The sequence below is a fragment of the Strix aluco genome, chromosome 3, assembly GCF_031877795.1.
Source record: "Strix aluco isolate bStrAlu1 chromosome 3, bStrAlu1.hap1, whole genome shotgun sequence".
Classification (NCBI taxonomy): Eukaryota; Metazoa; Chordata; class Aves; order Strigiformes; family Strigidae; genus Strix; species Strix aluco.
In genome coordinates this window covers 130,815,377-130,832,087 of record NC_133933.1, presented here as the reverse complement: position 1 = coordinate 130,832,087, position 16,711 = coordinate 130,815,377, and the positions used below count along the sequence as shown (strand labels likewise).

General features: G+C 46.5%; 1 protein-coding gene across 4 annotated transcripts in view; it reads left to right on the top strand.

The window, feature by feature from the left end:
• The first annotated feature begins 5,178 nt into the window (after positions 1-5,178).
• Positions 5,179-16,711, top strand: part of EXTL3 (exostosin like glycosyltransferase 3) — a 134,275-nt gene continuing 122,742 nt past the window's right edge. The window contains exon 1 of one of the 4 annotated variants that reach the window (XM_074820308.1): positions 5,179-5,309. The gene's annotated coding sequence lies outside the window, so the exon portion shown is untranslated. Of the gene's footprint in view, positions 5,364-6,027; positions 6,135-10,791; positions 10,899-16,711 lie in introns of those variants that run through there. The other 3 variants (XM_074820309.1, XM_074820311.1, XM_074820313.1) reach the window with 3 other exon arrangements.

Genomic DNA, 16,711 nt, shown 5'->3' with positions numbered 1-16,711 from the left:
TAATTTCTCCTGCCATCAGGCTCTGGTTGCCCTGTGCAGGATGCTGATAGTTCATTGTATTTGCTCTTTGGATCCCAGCTGGGGCTGCACTGGGTCCAAACTAGACTTAGCATTTGGGAGGGAAAAGTCTTTGTGTCCGTGTGTCCATTCTTATGCTAACTTTCCCTTTCCCAACATAGATATTGCCACTGAATGTTTCATTTCACGCTCTAGCCCTTGCTATGCTTTATGGCCAGCAGTAGGGTGTATTGTTACAATTTTTGTGCCCATGGGGTCTTCAAAGTGCTTTATTTCAACGTACCGAGATGCCTTCACCTACCAGCTACTTACACTGCAAAGCCTGGCAGCTGCTCTAACAGCAGGAGCAGGACCAGGCCACTGCTTTTATGACATAAAGTAAGGAGAAAAAAAAAAGAAATCCATATCCATTAAAAACTGCAGGGAGAATGTAAATTGTCAGAATGTAATTATCTAAACTGGATTTTGGCCAGCATTCCAGATTAACATCTCCTCTCTTGTGAAGCATGCCGTGGGATACCTGATGGCCGAAAGCAGGCAGAGTCTCGGCAGGATTAAAAACTGAGCTTTGCTCTGTAGTCGTTCCATAGTGGCTGGGAGATGTGTATTATCTGTTTAGCACCTACAGCACCCTGGGGCTAAACAGTGACCGAATCCTATGAAATCTGATAGGAGTGGCTGAGGTTAAGAGTGCGGTCTAAAAACATTCCATGAAACTTGTAAAATCCACAGATGGTCCGGCCTTGCTGCCGTCTCCTGTGGAAGGGGGGGGAGAAAGAGGTTAAATAAGATTTACCAAAAGGACTGCAGCAGGGAAAAGATGAAAGTTCAGGGTCCTCCCCTTAGACTGTTGTTCCCTTGAGGAATGATGGATGTTTTTCTGAGGTTTGTTTCAGGCCATGGAAGCGTGCCATGGAAATGTGCATCAGCTGGCTCTGAAACTCTTTAATACCTGCTTGAAATTACTTGATGTAATTTATAGCAGATTGGAGACACCACTATGTTGTTAGATGTGAGAAATACTTAACGAGTAAGGGGATGAGGAAGAGAGAATGGGTGCGGGTGCAGAAAAGAGGTAGAGTGGGGACCATTTCAAATAGAGAAAAGGAGGGCACAAAGGTGTGATGGCATTCATTCGCTGTGTTCAGTTGCAGCTGCCAACTGGAAAACGACTGAAAAGGTGGAGGGTGGTGATGGGTGGCGTTTCTCGGGGTCGGTGTTGGGACTGGTGCTGTTTGTTGGTGACATGGACAGTGGGATCAGGGCACCCTCAGCAGGTTTGTGGGTGACCCCAAGCTGTGTGGTGCCGTCAACACACTGGAGGGAAGGGATGTGCCACCCAGAGGGACCTGGACAGGCTGGAGAGGTGGGACGTGCAAACCTCATGAAGTTCAACAAGGCCAAGTGCAAGGGCCTGTCCATGGGTTGGGGTAATCCCAAGCACAAATTTAGGCTGGGTGAGGAGTGGATTGAGAGCAGCCTTGAGGAGAAGGACTTTGGGGTGTTGGTGGATGGAAAACTGACTGTGAGCCAGCACTCGCAGCCCAGAAAGCCAACCATGTCCTGGGCTGCATCCAGAGCAGTGTGGGCGGCAGGTCGAGGGAGGGGATTCTCCCCCTCTGCTCCGCTCTTGTCAGACCTCCCTGCAGTGCTGGGTCCAGCTCTGGGGGCACCAACATCAGAAGGACACGGACCTGCTCGAGTGGGGCCAGAGGAGGCCATGAAGATGCTCGGGGGCCTGGAGCACCTCCCCTGTGAGGACAGGCTGAGAGAGTTGGGGGGGTTCAGCTGGAGAAGAGAAGGCTCCGGGGAGACCTTAGAGCAGCCTCCCAGGACTGAAAGGGGCTACAGGAAAGGGGGGAGGGATCTTGATCAGGGGTGTAGGGATAGAATGAGGGGTAACGGTTTTAAACTGAAAGAGGGGAGATTTAGATGAGATGTAAGGAAGAAATTCTTCACTGTGAGGATGGTGAGACACTGGCACAGGTTGCCCAGAGAAGCTGTGGCTGCCCCCTCCCTGGAAGGGTTCAAGGCCAGGTTGGACGGGGCTTTGGGCAACCTGGGCTAGTGGAAGGTGTCCCTGCCTGTGGCAGGGGAGTGGAACTAGGTGATCTTTAAGGTCCCCTCCAACCCAAACCATTCTGTGGTTCTATGATAAGGGAGGTTCCCAGCATGAAATCATACAGAGATGTCTAAATAAGGTGTTCTGTGAGCAGACTCATGACGCCAATTTTTCTTAGATTTTGTCTTTTCCCTGTAGCCTCTGACTGCCACCATTTCTTCTGTCTCCCAGGGTGTGAGGCATCACAGGCCCTCACCCCATTTCCCTTTCTCACCACCCCCAAACCTGCCTCCTTCTTGTCCTTACTCTAAACCCCCAGATCCCTCCTTATCGCTACCTCCCTGGTAGCCCCAGGCACCCCCCAAATCCCAAACCTCCTACCGCTGTTTAGGCTGCTGGCTGGAGAAACTCCACTTGGGTGTCTGGCTGGGAGCACACACAAGCTGGCTGCTTGGTTGGTGAGCAGGTCGAGAGAAGGGGCAGGATCCAAACGGCAGCTGCTTTTTAGGTGTCTGTATTGCACCTGCACGCTTTCATATAGCAGGATCTAGTATTTTTAGACCTCCGCCCCTCTGCCAGATTCAACTAAAAGTCACCAAGGAGTTTCAAAGTCTTTAACAGGACTGGCACTGTGCAGTCAGTTGGCTCTGTGCATTAAGGCTTGTTCCTTTGGGAAACCAGGCTGAGAAGCTGGTGGGAATAAAAGGCTTCTCCTCACTAGGGAAGGATTCAGGCAACTTTCTATGCAACTTACTTGCTTGTTTAAACTGTTATTCACCATAAAGTTATAGATTCTGCCCATTAGGATCCACTTCCGATGTGAAAATTTTACGTGTGTTCTTGGATACTGTATATCAGAAAAGAAAAGCCGAGATAGCAGAAAGGGTGGAAAAATGAGGATAGTTGAACACAGTAATTTTTCTGTTGGCATATACAGAAGGCAGATGAGCAGTGGATTTTTGGCTTGGTGGAAGGGAAACTGAAAACTCCACTTTAATACTGATCTCCTATTACGTTAGAATAAGAAGGGTAAGTACACAGAGAAGGAGATTAAATCTGAAGATGTCTTGGTCAATAATAATGTGTAACAGCCTTGATAGCGCTTTCTGAAAGAAAGACTTGCCAGACTGGCTGCTGATCCGGAAAGCTTGTTTTCTTTTGGGATTTGGGAGAAGAATTGTTCTCTTGAGTTGTGTTCTGAAGTACACGTTTTCCACTTGTATTTCTTCCTCAGTGAGGTCCTGAAGGGAATTTATCGTCTCCCCATTTCCTCATGCAGAGCTCCAGGTAGAGCAGGGTGGAAATAGCAAAACCTCAAGCTGTGGCAGAGTGGAAACAGATGTGTGTGCTAGGACAACGTGAGTGTGTTCAATGATTCAGGTGTTCATTTTGTCTTTGTACTGTGCAATGCAGTCATAGTCTGGTTTTTTTTTCCCTGAAAAAAATAGAAAGCATTGTTTCTTAGAGCCTTTGAACCTGCAGTACCTATCCCAGCCCTTCTGTACAGCACGTTCCCTGCTTGAGATTGGATTTTGTATTGTTTATCAAAGGGTAGACCTGTGCCCCGCCACCTTACCCCCCACTGCTTTTTCATCTCAGTATAAAAGTTAGTTTCCCCTTGCATTCTTTACACATGTGTAAATGACTGTTAAAAAGTGCAGAGTGGTGGAAAAGTGGTTTCTCGCAGTTTTGAAGTGCTCATGTTTTATTAAAGCTGAGATTCCTGGAGCTTTGTGGCCAGAAACGCACTATAGTTGCCACCCTCTCCACTCCTACAGAGATAAAACCCCATTTCTTCCTGTGAAAATCCTCTAATCCCCCAAAAGTTGTCAGTTGTGTGCTTTGGGGTGGGATTTGATTCCCGTAGGTATGAACGCCTTTCATGGGGCCCCTAAAATACAAAATTAAAGTGTATGAAGCAAGGAAGCAGAGTACTGAACCTGTTTGACTTGGCTTTGTTGAGATCCTGGCACCGTTACTTGTCTTTTTTTCCACCCCTTTGTTTCCCTATTGCTTTTTTTCCCCCTTTGCTTCAGTCACCATTTGTTGCATGGTATGTTCAGTTTTTGTCATCCTAAATTTTATATAGCTGTGGTGACTTAACATTTAACCATTAATGACAATTAACACCACTCTAATATTTAAAAGTACCTTGTCCAGAATGAGTGATAATTTGTGCTGTTAATGCAAACCCTGCAGGTTGGATCTTGATGTGATTTTGTAACAAATCCAAATCTGTAGTGGTATTTTAGTACCTGTAAGCAGGCTCTGCAGTCAGTGTCTTTATGTCTTTAGATCAGCTTCTCACAGGATAGTTGTTTTCATAACCCCATTTGCCAGGAATCACCTGGACAGCTCTCTGGGAGACTGGTGACCACCTTTGCAGTCACCGCAAAGGGGTTTGACCGACGCAGGTGAGGTGGGACTGAGCTCTGTGGGTGACCTCCAGCCTCGCAGGGGTGCTGGGGGACAGCTGAGGAAAGACAGGGCTGCTGTGATTAAGAGCAGGGCCGCTGCAACCCGTGCGAGGCAGCGTCGGGCACTGAGGGAATGGCGGCTCCTCCGTGAGGGGGGGGCGGGAAGAGGGGCAGTGGAGCGCGTGCCTGCCTTTAGGCGGGAAAAGCGCCTCCGCGCAGCGCGCATGCGCAGCAGCAGGTGGGCGGGCTCTCGGGGGGCGGGAGCCGCTGCTCCGCCTCCTCCACCATTTAAAGGGACAGGGCTCACCTTCGGTTTGCTCCCCCCGCTTCGGAACCGGGAGGGGGCGGGCGGTAACTGTGCGAGCCCTCGCCAGCTTTGGGCCCTTTCTGCGGAGTTTCGGCTATTCTCGGCAGATTCCGGAGCCAAGAGTCTCCTCCCCCGCGCTTCGGCTCCCCGCCCCTCCAGCCCTTCGGCTGGCTCCGCCGCCGGTTCGGCTATCTCCGCCCACCCTTCGGAGGAGGCCGTTAAGTTCCGCCACCACTTCGGCAACTTCCGCCGGTTCGGTCGGAAATGGCCGAAGACGTGAGAGATCCAGCGGTTTAGGGGAGAAGACCGGCCGGCTTCTCGGAACAAACCAACTGTGTCCGGACCGGGGGGGGGGGAGGGGGGGGAGCAGGGGAGGACGGACGGACGGACAGACGGGGAAGACAAGGCGGCGGCTATGGCTCCCCCCCCAGCCACTCGCGGAGGGCGGCACGGCGGGCGCCGGGACCGCGGCTCCTCCAGGAGGGAGAAGTGAGGGCGCCAAGAGGTAGGGTGGACCGTAGCACCACCCCCCCACACACACCACCCCCCGTGGGGCCGGGTGAGTGGCGGGAGCGGTGCATTTACCGGAGGAAGCCCCCTGAGGTGGTGGCGGCAGCGGGGGGAGGAGGAGGAGGAGGAGGCCCGGCTGAGGTGTCCCCGGCGGGGAGGGTCGCCTCAGGGCTGGGGGACACGGTGAGGGGGGGGGGGGGTCTCTCAGGGCTGTGGACGCTGGGGCGGGGTGGCCCCTCACGGGGTGAGGGACAGTGTGGGGGTCTCATAGGGCGAGGGGTGCTGCGGGAGGGGGGGTCCCCACAAGGCTGGGGTCCCTCATAGCAGGAGGGTTGCGACGGCACCTGGAACCCAGGCGCTGCTGACAGGCTCCAGCCTTCCCGCCTCCCCCCTGCCCTCCCTCCTGCCTCTTCCAAGTAACTCTGCGAGGGGCCGGGGCGCAGGCGGCCCCCAGACCCCGCCTTGTCCCCTCTCCCCTAGCTGCCTGCAGCATCTCCTGCGTTTTGGGGGGATGTCGCTTCCCCCACGGCCGGTGCAGCCCCGTTCCTCCCACTCAGAGGAAGGTTTTGGCGTGGGGGCTTGAGGCCTAGCGGTCCGGCTTCGAGGGTCACCAGAAGCCCTGACCCCGATGCGCTCATCGCTGTCTCGCAGGGTTGTCCCGTGTCTTGGAAACTTGACAAAGCCCTCGCACTCGCCGTCGCCGCAGCAAGTTCCTCGGGATCTGTGTGTGCTCCCTGTTGCTCTTGCTGGGGTTTTGCCTTACGAGATGGCGAGGACAGAAAGGACAAGGCTGTTGTCTCTGGGCTTCTCAGTGTTTCTGGTATGCTTGTATTGTGCTCCTGTGAATTGTTTGCTGAAGTTGAAGTTCATGTTTTTCGGGGTTTTTTTCCCCCCAGCTGTTTTCCCCACATGAGGTCTCTTCTTGCTCAAAAACATAGGGGTCTTTCCTCAATCAAAAATTTTACCAGTACGGGACTAATACATTGCTGCTGATTGCCCAACACTGCGTTACGCTGGTACAAATCCAAACAATCTGGAGCCTGGAGGAGCTGGAAATGGTTAAAAAGGTATTAAGGATTCACAAAGATGCCGAGAAGCATTCTAGATATGCTGTTCTGTTGCTGTGTGTGTTAAGATTCAAACATTGAGAGTCTCATTGACTGGTTTCTGATCTGTTGTTGCTTATGCATGTGCCTGATAAGTTGTTTATGTTGATATCCCAATATGATAGCTTGGCTTTAAAATTTCTGGTGTTCCGGGCTGCAAATCTAACATCTGTATAAAGATTAAAAAGCTTTGTTTCCTGAAGGGGATGTCACGTGCAGGTGATTATCTTACAGATATTTCTGTTTTCATGGAGAAACCTATTATATTTAAGATAGTAAGATTCTTGGAACACGGGGTGTGTTTTGTACGTTGTCAGGTTTTATCAAGTAATGAGCGATCTTAACCTAGTTTCTATGCAGAAGTAGCATCACAAATTAACCACAATCTGATTATGTGGTGATGGGGGGAGAGAAGTATTCTCCCCCCAACAAATCCCTTAACTTCATGTGCCATCTGAGAGTCCCGTCGTTACATGTAGTTTTATCTGTATTTGCTCACGGCTTTGGGATGCCTCCTCTTTTCAGTTTTTCATTCCAGAAATAGGAGTTTGCATCAGTTCAGCTCAGTGTTAGATTGTGGAGCCGGGGTAGTTGACTCTCCTCATTTGAGATTCTGGCAGCTCAGCTGTGGTACAGACAGTTCTTGAACTTCTTGATGTCTTGTTCCAGAAGGGAAGTCCAAAATAGTTTTCTGAAATTCTCTAATTTTTCAAGTGGAGACTGTTAGCTCTCATGTTTGTTTGCATGTGAGGATGGATTTTGGCAGTTGTCAAGTCAGAGCAAAAGCAGCAAATATGCAGAACAAGAAAAACATGATTGTTGAATTGCCTTCACTTAGACTGTTTCTCAACGATATATGGGAAAACTGGAGGGTTGTTTGTGTACTGTTAAGATGGGATGGGAAAGATCATCATCATCATCTTCCCCTGAATGTTTTTAGCATGGATCTCTGGGACTGTTTAGCCGATGAGCTGAATGTTATTGATGCATTCCCAGGGCTTGCTTGCGTATGTGGAGCCAGAGCCCATCTTGAGTCCATTCTCCATGACTATTATGTCTTGAAATGCCATGATGCCATCATCTTAGTTTTTTAGAGTTTGTCTCTCACCTTCTGGCTGTGTGTAATTGTTCTTTTTTCCTTTCAGTCTCTGCTGCCTGATTTTTTTTAATTTTCTTTTTTTTTTTTTTTTTTTTTTTCCTCCTTGCTGTTGGATGCCTGTCACCTCTCCCAGTTGCCTTGCCTGTTTTCTCAGGGCATTCCTCCCCCTGCCCACAATAATGATTTCACTGGGGTGGGAAATGCAGCTAACCACATATGCTCCCTGTTTGAAGCCAAGATCACAGCAGTCGAATGTGAATTGGTTCCTAGTCCAGAGGCAATTTTTCTGCTTTGGCAACCCCACAAAAACACTGAACTGGAAGGGACCTCCTGATCATTGAATCCTGTCTCCTCGTCAGCAGATAGATTTTTCCCAGTGCTTGTTGTCCCACTTCTCTACCTGTGAGCTGTGCTAAACACCCCTTTTTTGGGGCAGAAACAGACGGAACATTTTGAAGCAGTTCCTAATTCCGGAGTTTTAACCCAGGGTGGAACTTTTGCTGTTACTGTAACGAATGAATCTGAACCCAGCTTGGGATTCCTATGTTTTAACCACTCAGCAGGCAAAATATGTAGGGATTTTGTTTGCTTCCTTGTGAAAAAGGCAAGTGATACTCATAGGCATATTTAGATCTGCACCATTTTGGTACAGGTAGGCCTATCTGTGCTAATATGTGGCTAGGCAGTAGGGCAAGCATTCACGTGGGATTTGGGGGACACAGCTGGGACTTCCAGTTGTCTCTTAAAACCCCTGCTGACACAGGCTGTGCTTGCTGGGCTGGAGCTGGCACAAGCATGCTTGCAGTTCTGTGGTTGCAATTTAGACATATCCTCAAAAGCAAAGAGCCCGTAGTTTTCTTCTTGGAGAACACCTGAAAGTACTCTTTACTGGGGATTGTCGTGGTTGAGTTTGGCCCCTGACTATTAGATGGCTGTTTGTCAGATGCAAATGATGTTGGTGGATGCTCCATAAGAAGAGGTGGAAAGCCAGTTTGAGGTTTTGGGGTTTGTTAGGGAGGATAAAGACAGAAGCATGTACAGCTCTGTGACTTAGAGCTAATCGATCTCTGGATTGCCTGGGCGTAGGAAGCCTTGAGCACTGGCTGACCAGGTAAATTGATGTTATTACACTGCAGTTGCAGGGCTGGTTTTGAAGTGCAAATTGAAATCCCATTTTTGTGAAATCATTGCTATTAATTGTTGTTTGTTACCAGCAAGAGCAGTTTAGAGGACTGACTATATCACAGATGGATTTGAAAGGACATTTTTGTAGCTTCTGCCTTGACTTGCTGGACATTCCCTACAAGACTGTAGCAATTCTAAAGCAAGTTCCAATATCTTTATTTTTTTTAATTTAGCATTTGCTGAGGAAGTTTAAGATACCGAGTCTTTCTTATAAGAAGTGTGTAGGTGTGCTGTGCTCCCTCTGCTGGCATCTGCCCCTGCTAACTCACAGATATCGGTTTCTCAGGGCTATGTTGAAGTAACCACTAACTCTATAAAGTGACCTGTCCCTCATTGATAAAATCAAGTGAAATAAAGAAAATTGAGCCTCGTAAATCAAGCAAATCAATATTTTATGTTTGTCGGGGAGGAGGGGATCCTAAAACTCCAAACCCACAGATAATCTGTAACCACTAATGGATGTAAAGGAGTTGTTTTTTTTTTTTTAAGGCGTATGTTTTAATGAGTCTCAGAATATCTGCCCTTACAGTCAGTTTCTTAAATGGTTGGGATCTCATTGCCTGGAGTTGGGGGGGTGTGTTCTCTGCCTACCCCCTGCCCTCCCCCTTGCCCATGAATTTTGGTACATTAAGAAAGTGTGTCACTTCTCTAATGCAAATGGCTGCCTGAGAGTAGTATCAGAACATGGGATTAACCCATGAATGTAAGAAGCCCTCTCAAGTTTCTTCTAATAAAAAATGCTAATAACATTTTCTACTGCACAAGTAACATTTTTATTTCATTTTTAATGTACAGTTTCCAGCTGATTAGCCTTTTATCTGCCTTGTTTCACAAAATACTTTCTTTTATGATTCAAAATACTTGCAGGTATCTTCTTATCTGACTTTCTTTGTAGGGATAGCGGCAGTGCAGGTGGCCTGAGGTTTGTTTCCATTCCTGTTGTGTTTTGGTATGAGCGTTGTTTTGGTGAAGCGTATATTCTGGCATCTGACTTTGTAGGCTGAGCTTTCTTGCTGTTTTGTGCTAGGTCTTCTGTGTAACACGAAAGGATTGTGGAGCTATGTAATAATCTCAAATCTATGCCAGTATATTGGTCATCTATGAATCCATTTGGAAGTGAATTATATTTATTTGAAAGCCAAAACGCCGTTGAGCAGGAAATAAGTTGTTCTATGCATGTGTTGTCTTCCTTAAGGAATGCTTCTTGACAGGTTGAGAACTTTTGAACTCCAGTCAAATAGATGATGAATTCAAGTTTGGCAACTTAATGTGGAAATTGGGTCCTCTGCTTATATAAAGTCAGTACAATTCAAACCATCAACACCCTCCCCTCTGTTGTCCCATCAACACGTCTCAATTTTCAATGCAAAGATAAGCTTTTCTGTTCCCCACCCCGTATGTACCCCACCTTCTGGGTCCAGATTTGAATGTGATGCAATTAAGCACGTCACTGAATGTGGGAAAGACTTCTTTATCATCTTCTCCCTTGATTAAATGCCTCCGCATCATATGTAATGCAGGAGTGCGTTGGGATGAAATTTGTACACGTCTTCCAGTGTTTCTATTATGGGCATGAGGAAGTAATTATACTGCAGGTCTGCTCTGTGTAGGCACTTAGTGGGAAGTGATGTGTTCTGGATTGTGTTGGTGTTGAGTGGAGTATATGCTGTGGAGTACTGCTGACATGCAGATGACGCCTGGAAAAGGTTGGCATGAAAGCGTTGGAGCTTGTGACAAGAAGAGCTGCCAAACAAGTAGGGAGCCTCAGAGTTGAGAGCAGAGCCTAAATATATAGAGCAATAGTGTGAGCCTCTTTCTAAGGGGTCTGTAAAGTCTAAGCAAAGCAGTCCCGAATTCGCTATTGGGAGCCTTTGTGTCTGCAGGGAAGCTTGTAAGGGTCTGCAAATAAAATAGGCCGGAAACCTTTGATAGAAGTGGAGTAGTAACATCAAAGCGGCGATGTGTAACCAGCAGGTGGGCAGAAGACAGGACAGTATGATCCTTCTTCCTCATTTAGAGGTAACTCGCTGGCCAGAGACAACGTGCGATACAAGAGCCTACTGACTCCCAGAAATGCATTGTACATCTAATAATATATGTCAGTGAACAGGTTAACATCATTCGCAGATTATTAATAAAGATAGCAGTCCCCTAGCAAATGGGAAGAAAAAAACCCAACTGATGCATTGTTTAGGTAAGATATTTCTTTCCTTAGGCATCTCTCCTGGGAAGACCTTGGTACTTGTAAATTAATGTGCCGCCTACCTTGTGTACCTTCATTTTAATGTGGGGATTGAGGAGGAGCCAGCTATCGGAAAACCAGCCAGAGATGGATGCGTTGGAAAGTTGCCACTAATTACTGTGGCGTCTGACAATTAGCTGTTGTTAAGCCTTTCCTTGCAAGTTCTCAACCGTGCATCAGGAAACAAAAACAAGGACCTGGAGAAAAGCAAGAGCTGCCCTTGTAAGGATCTTGTAAAAAAAAAAAAAAATGCTGGGTGGTTGTTATTTCGTTGATCTTACTAAAAGCAGAACACAGAGTTGATTCTGACATGGTTCCTTTCTAGTGGAGCAGGTGGGATTTGACGGACCCAGAAGCTCTTTGGTTTTTTGTTGTTGGGCTCTTGTAGTCTGCAAACTTCTTATGTCTCTTACCTATAAAACAGGTTTGAGGCTACTTTTCCTCAGCTGTAAATCAGTAACATCTACAAAGTGTTATTTTTGATGTTGATCTTAGAATTCTTGACCAAAATTAAGATTTAATGAAAATAATAAAAAGATTCAAAGAAGTCTTGCAGTTGGTTTCTCACATTTGCCTCCAGGGTCTTCTGACTTTGTTTTCACTTTGTGGCAGTGATGAATAGCAAGAAGCCTTTTGCAAGTGTCTCAAGGGTGTAGTTAGTTAGGAGTAACGATTGAGCTGGAGCTGGCAGGTATCTCAAGGCTTTTGTACAGAAGCTAATTCCCCCCCACCCTTCAGGAATCAGACCTGCTCTTTCTCTGGAAATTACTTTTACATTGCTGGGACAGTGATTTTGATTAGAAAGGCCAAGCAACACAATTATTTCTTCCTTGTCAAAGGAGCTGTCGGGGAAGAAGATGGTTTTGCACCCGTCGAATGTCTATCTTAGTGAGCTTGTGCTTCAGACAACATTTCTCGGGCAGCAAGGCCCAGAGCATCTTCCGGAGTAGTTTGTACAAGTACGACCCAGGCTTTGCACCGACTTGCATCTCTGTATAATTCCACTGACTTGGAAGGAGTGACATGTAATCTCTAGACAGATCTCGAGCCTGTTTTAATATGCATCTCTGATCTATAATACATGCGCAGACACGGTGATCCTTTTGGTTACCACCGCAAGCAGCTCTATCTGGGACAGAATGTGGCACCTGTTTGACAAATGTAATAGAGTAGGTATTATAAAAAGCAGCAAAGTGAATTTCCTCTTCTTAAAACTGATTAAAGCAAAAGCAGTATTGTGAATGTTTCTTGCCGCTTAATGCTGCTTTGCAGGGGTGTCTTGCTTAGTCGCTTTGCTGTCCCTGTACCTATTCTTAGCCTGTTTACGAGGAGCTGGTGTGTGTGTATTGCGGGAGCGCTGTGTTAACTCATACTGGGTATGGACTATTTGTATGTTTATGTGGAGCCTTTTGGGGAGAAAGGGGATTACACCTGAGCTCTTCTGTTGCCTTCCCCTGCTTCTGTGCTTTATAAATCTTTAGGAAGTAGAGATTAATGTTTCCATAGTATCTGAGCGTAGTGCAGTGCTACTGTGATGTAGGGAAGTACTGCCCAGTACTTGTTGACACCAACCTTTAGATCTGAGATTCATGGCATGGTTGAACTGATTTCATACCTTGCTGCTGGAGGGGGTGGCCTTGGTCCCTTTCCCTCTCTCAGCTCTGCAGTCCTTGTCATTTATATGATGCCTCAGTGAAGTGATTCAGTTTGATAATTCAACAGCAAACTGCTTGTGGGTTTTTTGGGGGGGATGTGGGGGGTTCCCTTAGCAGTAGGATGGGGCAGAGAAGTTGCTAGGTGCCCCTTCTCCCCTTTCTTACTGTTAGTTTACTGTCTTAATGTTCCTCCATTAGGATATTCCTGTCTTGAGTCCAACCTGGTTCTCCCAAGACGTGAGAGATGAGCATTGGCAGTGCCTGAGGAGGAAACCCACTCACTTAGCAGGGGCAGGGAGTATCTCTGTATTTTGATATTTTTACCCAGCTCTGGTACTCTGAATTTTGCTGCCCTAAGGCTATGAGGGATAGATGCCCGGTAGGAGCTAGTCTGTTTCTGTTACTCAGAGGGCAAAGCAAGAGGCAGAGCAGTGAGAAGCTGGGCTTGCTGCTCCTTTGCTGCTGGAAGGGATGGTAGGATGGGTACCTGCTGCTTAGCGGGGGCAATGCCTGTGTGTGCTTGGCCCCTGGCAGTGGTAGGAGTGGCTGAGCATTGCAGGGCTTGGGCAGATGCAGAACAGGTAGTGGGGATGGTGACGGAGCTGCTGCGCCGTGTCAGAGGTCTGCTCCAGCCCTCTTTCATCTTTACTGCAAATGTAGAGTCTGCTCAGGACCGACGAGGGTAATTTAATGAAGCGGGGGGACTTGTTATAAATGAACACGCTGAATGGACAAGAATAGTTCGCTGTTGTATATGACTATGAAGGTCACTGGGATAGGATGCTCATTTTTCAGTTCCTGCATGCTGCTGGGTAAAACTGAGGTTTGTGCTGACACATGCAGTTCCTGTTAATGGGGACTGGAGTTGCACTGAAAGAAGAAAATGCCCCGTTTTGAAGGCTGCTTGGTAGCGAGACAACTGGAAAGACATGTGGTATTAGTACAGATCTTTTCAGACTTCAGCGCTTCTTTTTATTGCCTGACTTTTTATTCCAAGGATGTCTTGCTATGACTTCTGCTCTTCTGTTATAAAGAGGTGAAATTAATCATCTCCCTTATTTCCCATACATGGGAAGGAATGTCTTCATTCTGGCCCAAGTTTAACTGCAGATGAGATCTGTTTTGGGAACTGCGTTATGCAAAAGCAGAGGGAGAGGAAGAGGAAAGAAACAGTTGTGTAGCCTACTTGCTTTGAAATGCAGTTTTAATGGTTTCTTGGTATTCATGTAATTATTTAACCAGCTATGTGATCCTTGGGATTCTTACTCTTTCCAAGTAATAACAAGAGCAGTAAAGATATCTTGTTAAATTGAAAAAAAAGAACTGGCATATGTTGTTTTCAGTATTACATTTTAGTAATTGTTTGCAGTGACCTTTTGGAATCTCGGAGAGAAAATTTGTTTGCTTGACTTTCTCCCAGATCAGCTCCTGGCTATCTCAATATAGAGCAGAATCGAGTTGTTTTGGGTTTTTTAATTACATTCTGACAGCAAAGCCTATACTGTTTGCATTACAGTTCTGCCTTTTTTAAAGGTTAAGCTGTCTTTAACAGGACTTCCACAGATGTAGTTTTCTGAAACTTTGGGGGGTTTTGGGTTTTTTTTGGTTTGTTTTGGTTTTTTTTTTTTGAGCCCGAATTGCTTGTCCTTGGTGTTATTTCAAAATAATGCTTTATTTATTTATTTTAATCTAAGGAGAAAATTTTCCCTGTATTTTTGAATGTCTAGAGGTATGATGATGAAAGGGCTGTGGTTTGTTGGATTTTGTTTGTTTTTTGGTTGTGGGTTTGTTTTTTTTAGTTCAAGAGGTTGTAATGTGATTAGGTCATAGAACCTTACCAGGTTTAGAAAAAGAAATAACGCTTTTTTACAAAGTTTTGGCAAAAGTCCTGTGAAATCTTGTTCCTTGATGTCACTGGATTGTGATCACAGCCCACTGTGGGTTTGGTATGTAGGAAAATGTCTGACATTTGAGAGGACTTCACTCTGCACAAACTGTGTTTGTGACAAACCTGCTTTTCTTGGGGATGAGACCAATGGTTCCTCCTTTTACCCTTTTGAAAAGTCTCTTCTGGCATTCTTCCTCTTTCCTCTCTAAAATCTGACAACTCTTGAGATCGAAGGGTCGGAAAAACAGATTGTGTGAAATCTCTCAGATCAGCTCAGCATTTAAGTATGAGTTTTCACAGGAGAGCCCATTGCACTGTGTTTTCTGAAGCTGTACTTCGAGAGGCTTGTGAGAGCCTGGTCCTTCAAATCCAGCAAAGAAAGCTCTGTGAAACAAGCATCAAAGAGCAGGTGCTGCAGAATTAGGGTTCTGCCACGTTTTGAGATACAAAATTGCACTGACAGAGATCAGCGTCTCTCAAGGGTAAGTAAGTCTCCAACATGAGTGTCCAAACTGGAACAACAGAAGAGACACAGAAAATATCTCCAGTAGCTCAGTTTGCAGCTGGTCCTTCCCTGCCTCTCAGTCTGGTCCATGAAGGCAGCGTGGTATCTAGGAGGACTGAAATGCTGGATTTATTTGCATAGATGACAGAAATAAGTGGAAAAATCAAATGGGACCCAACCACGTTTCTCATTAGATCCACGTTGAACTGGAGGTGGGCGAGCACAAGCGTGTGTGATTTCAGCCCTCCCAATCAGGCTGGTTTTTGCACATCATAACTTGAAAAAGTGGGCTTTTCATCCTTGAATCTGAATCGACAAACCCGAGGGGCACTCTGTACTTCCTGCTAAATTCCAGATAAGATCATCTACTGTTTGAACTTGCAAAGCAGTTTAGGTGTGTGCTTCCCAGCTTGCAGGGCTCCTGCAAAAAGTTTGATCCACCCCTTCCTTCTGTTGAGTCTGTTAGGAATGAATGATGTTCCTCAAGCTGTGAACACAAGAATGATTTAGCTTTAAAAAAAAAAAAAAAAATCCCCTGCAAACAGATGATGTAATGCCCAAGCTCCATGTTTAAACAGTAGCTAATTTGCCAGGGGATAAACCAGAGTTAAATCTGTCAGGCTTTCTAATTCCCAGATTCAGCAGAGCTTTGTTCTTTGTGCTTTCAAATGCAGGGTACGTATGTGTGTCCACTGCTGTTGGGGTGATTTCCTTCAGCTTCTGTAGCTGAAGAGTTTGTCCAGGGGCAAGGGGAAACGTTGCTATAAATCTTGATATGTATCTTTTTGGTTTTAAGTTTTACCCAGTGACTGAATTAAAAAAACCAAACCAAAACCATCTCTTGGTGAGCTGCAGCGCTGCGAAACAGGATTTCTTCTGAATTTGGATCGTGTGTCTCTGCAGGCATCTTCCCTTCACCAAGCAAGATGAGCTCCCCGCAAGGTCCCAGGGATGCTGCGAGGTGGGAGGCTCCACGCTCTGTTTATTTTGGTGTTTGGACTCTCCCAGACAATTACGTACAAAACAAGGAGCGCTGTTTTCATGCATGTAGCTTTGTTTTTATGAGCAGTTTCCTCTGCTGGTGGCAGCTCTGACCTGTGTAACGCTGTATAGCTGCTGACAGGAGGGGACTTACCGTGCCTGGTTGTGTAAGAGGGAGGTTTCTATCAACACTTCCCCCGCTCCCAGGGATGGTCTGTTTATTGGGATTCTTCCCTGACCTATTCCTTTAATCTTCAATTTTGGCACCATTTCCCAGGGCTTTTCCAGCTAGCAGGATGAACCAGCACATGCAGCAGGGTTAGAGAAATCCAGAAGCTTTAGTACCTGCCTGTGATGATGGAGGAGGGAAGAAGATGCTATCGTGAGAAATTGAAGTGGCAGTTAAAGGAATTGCTTCTATCTTCTCTAGCTTTTTATATTGAAAAGCAAAAAATGTCAGTCTTCTAACTTGGAACAGCTTCATATTAAAAGTTGACACAATCTGGGGTAAACCTATTTCTTTGCAATGTCATTAACCAACTTGGCATGCTGGGTGGTTTCAGCAGTTTTTCTTCCTCTAAACAGCGCTGGCAGAAAACTTGGAGCGAGTTGCGCTGACGCTGCGCTTGGTCTGGAGATGTTGCTCTGGAAAACAGTCACTTTGGGAGAGATCACATCTGTGAAGAGACGTTGCTGACTCACAGCATCGATATCTGCTGGGATGTGCTTGTTTTAA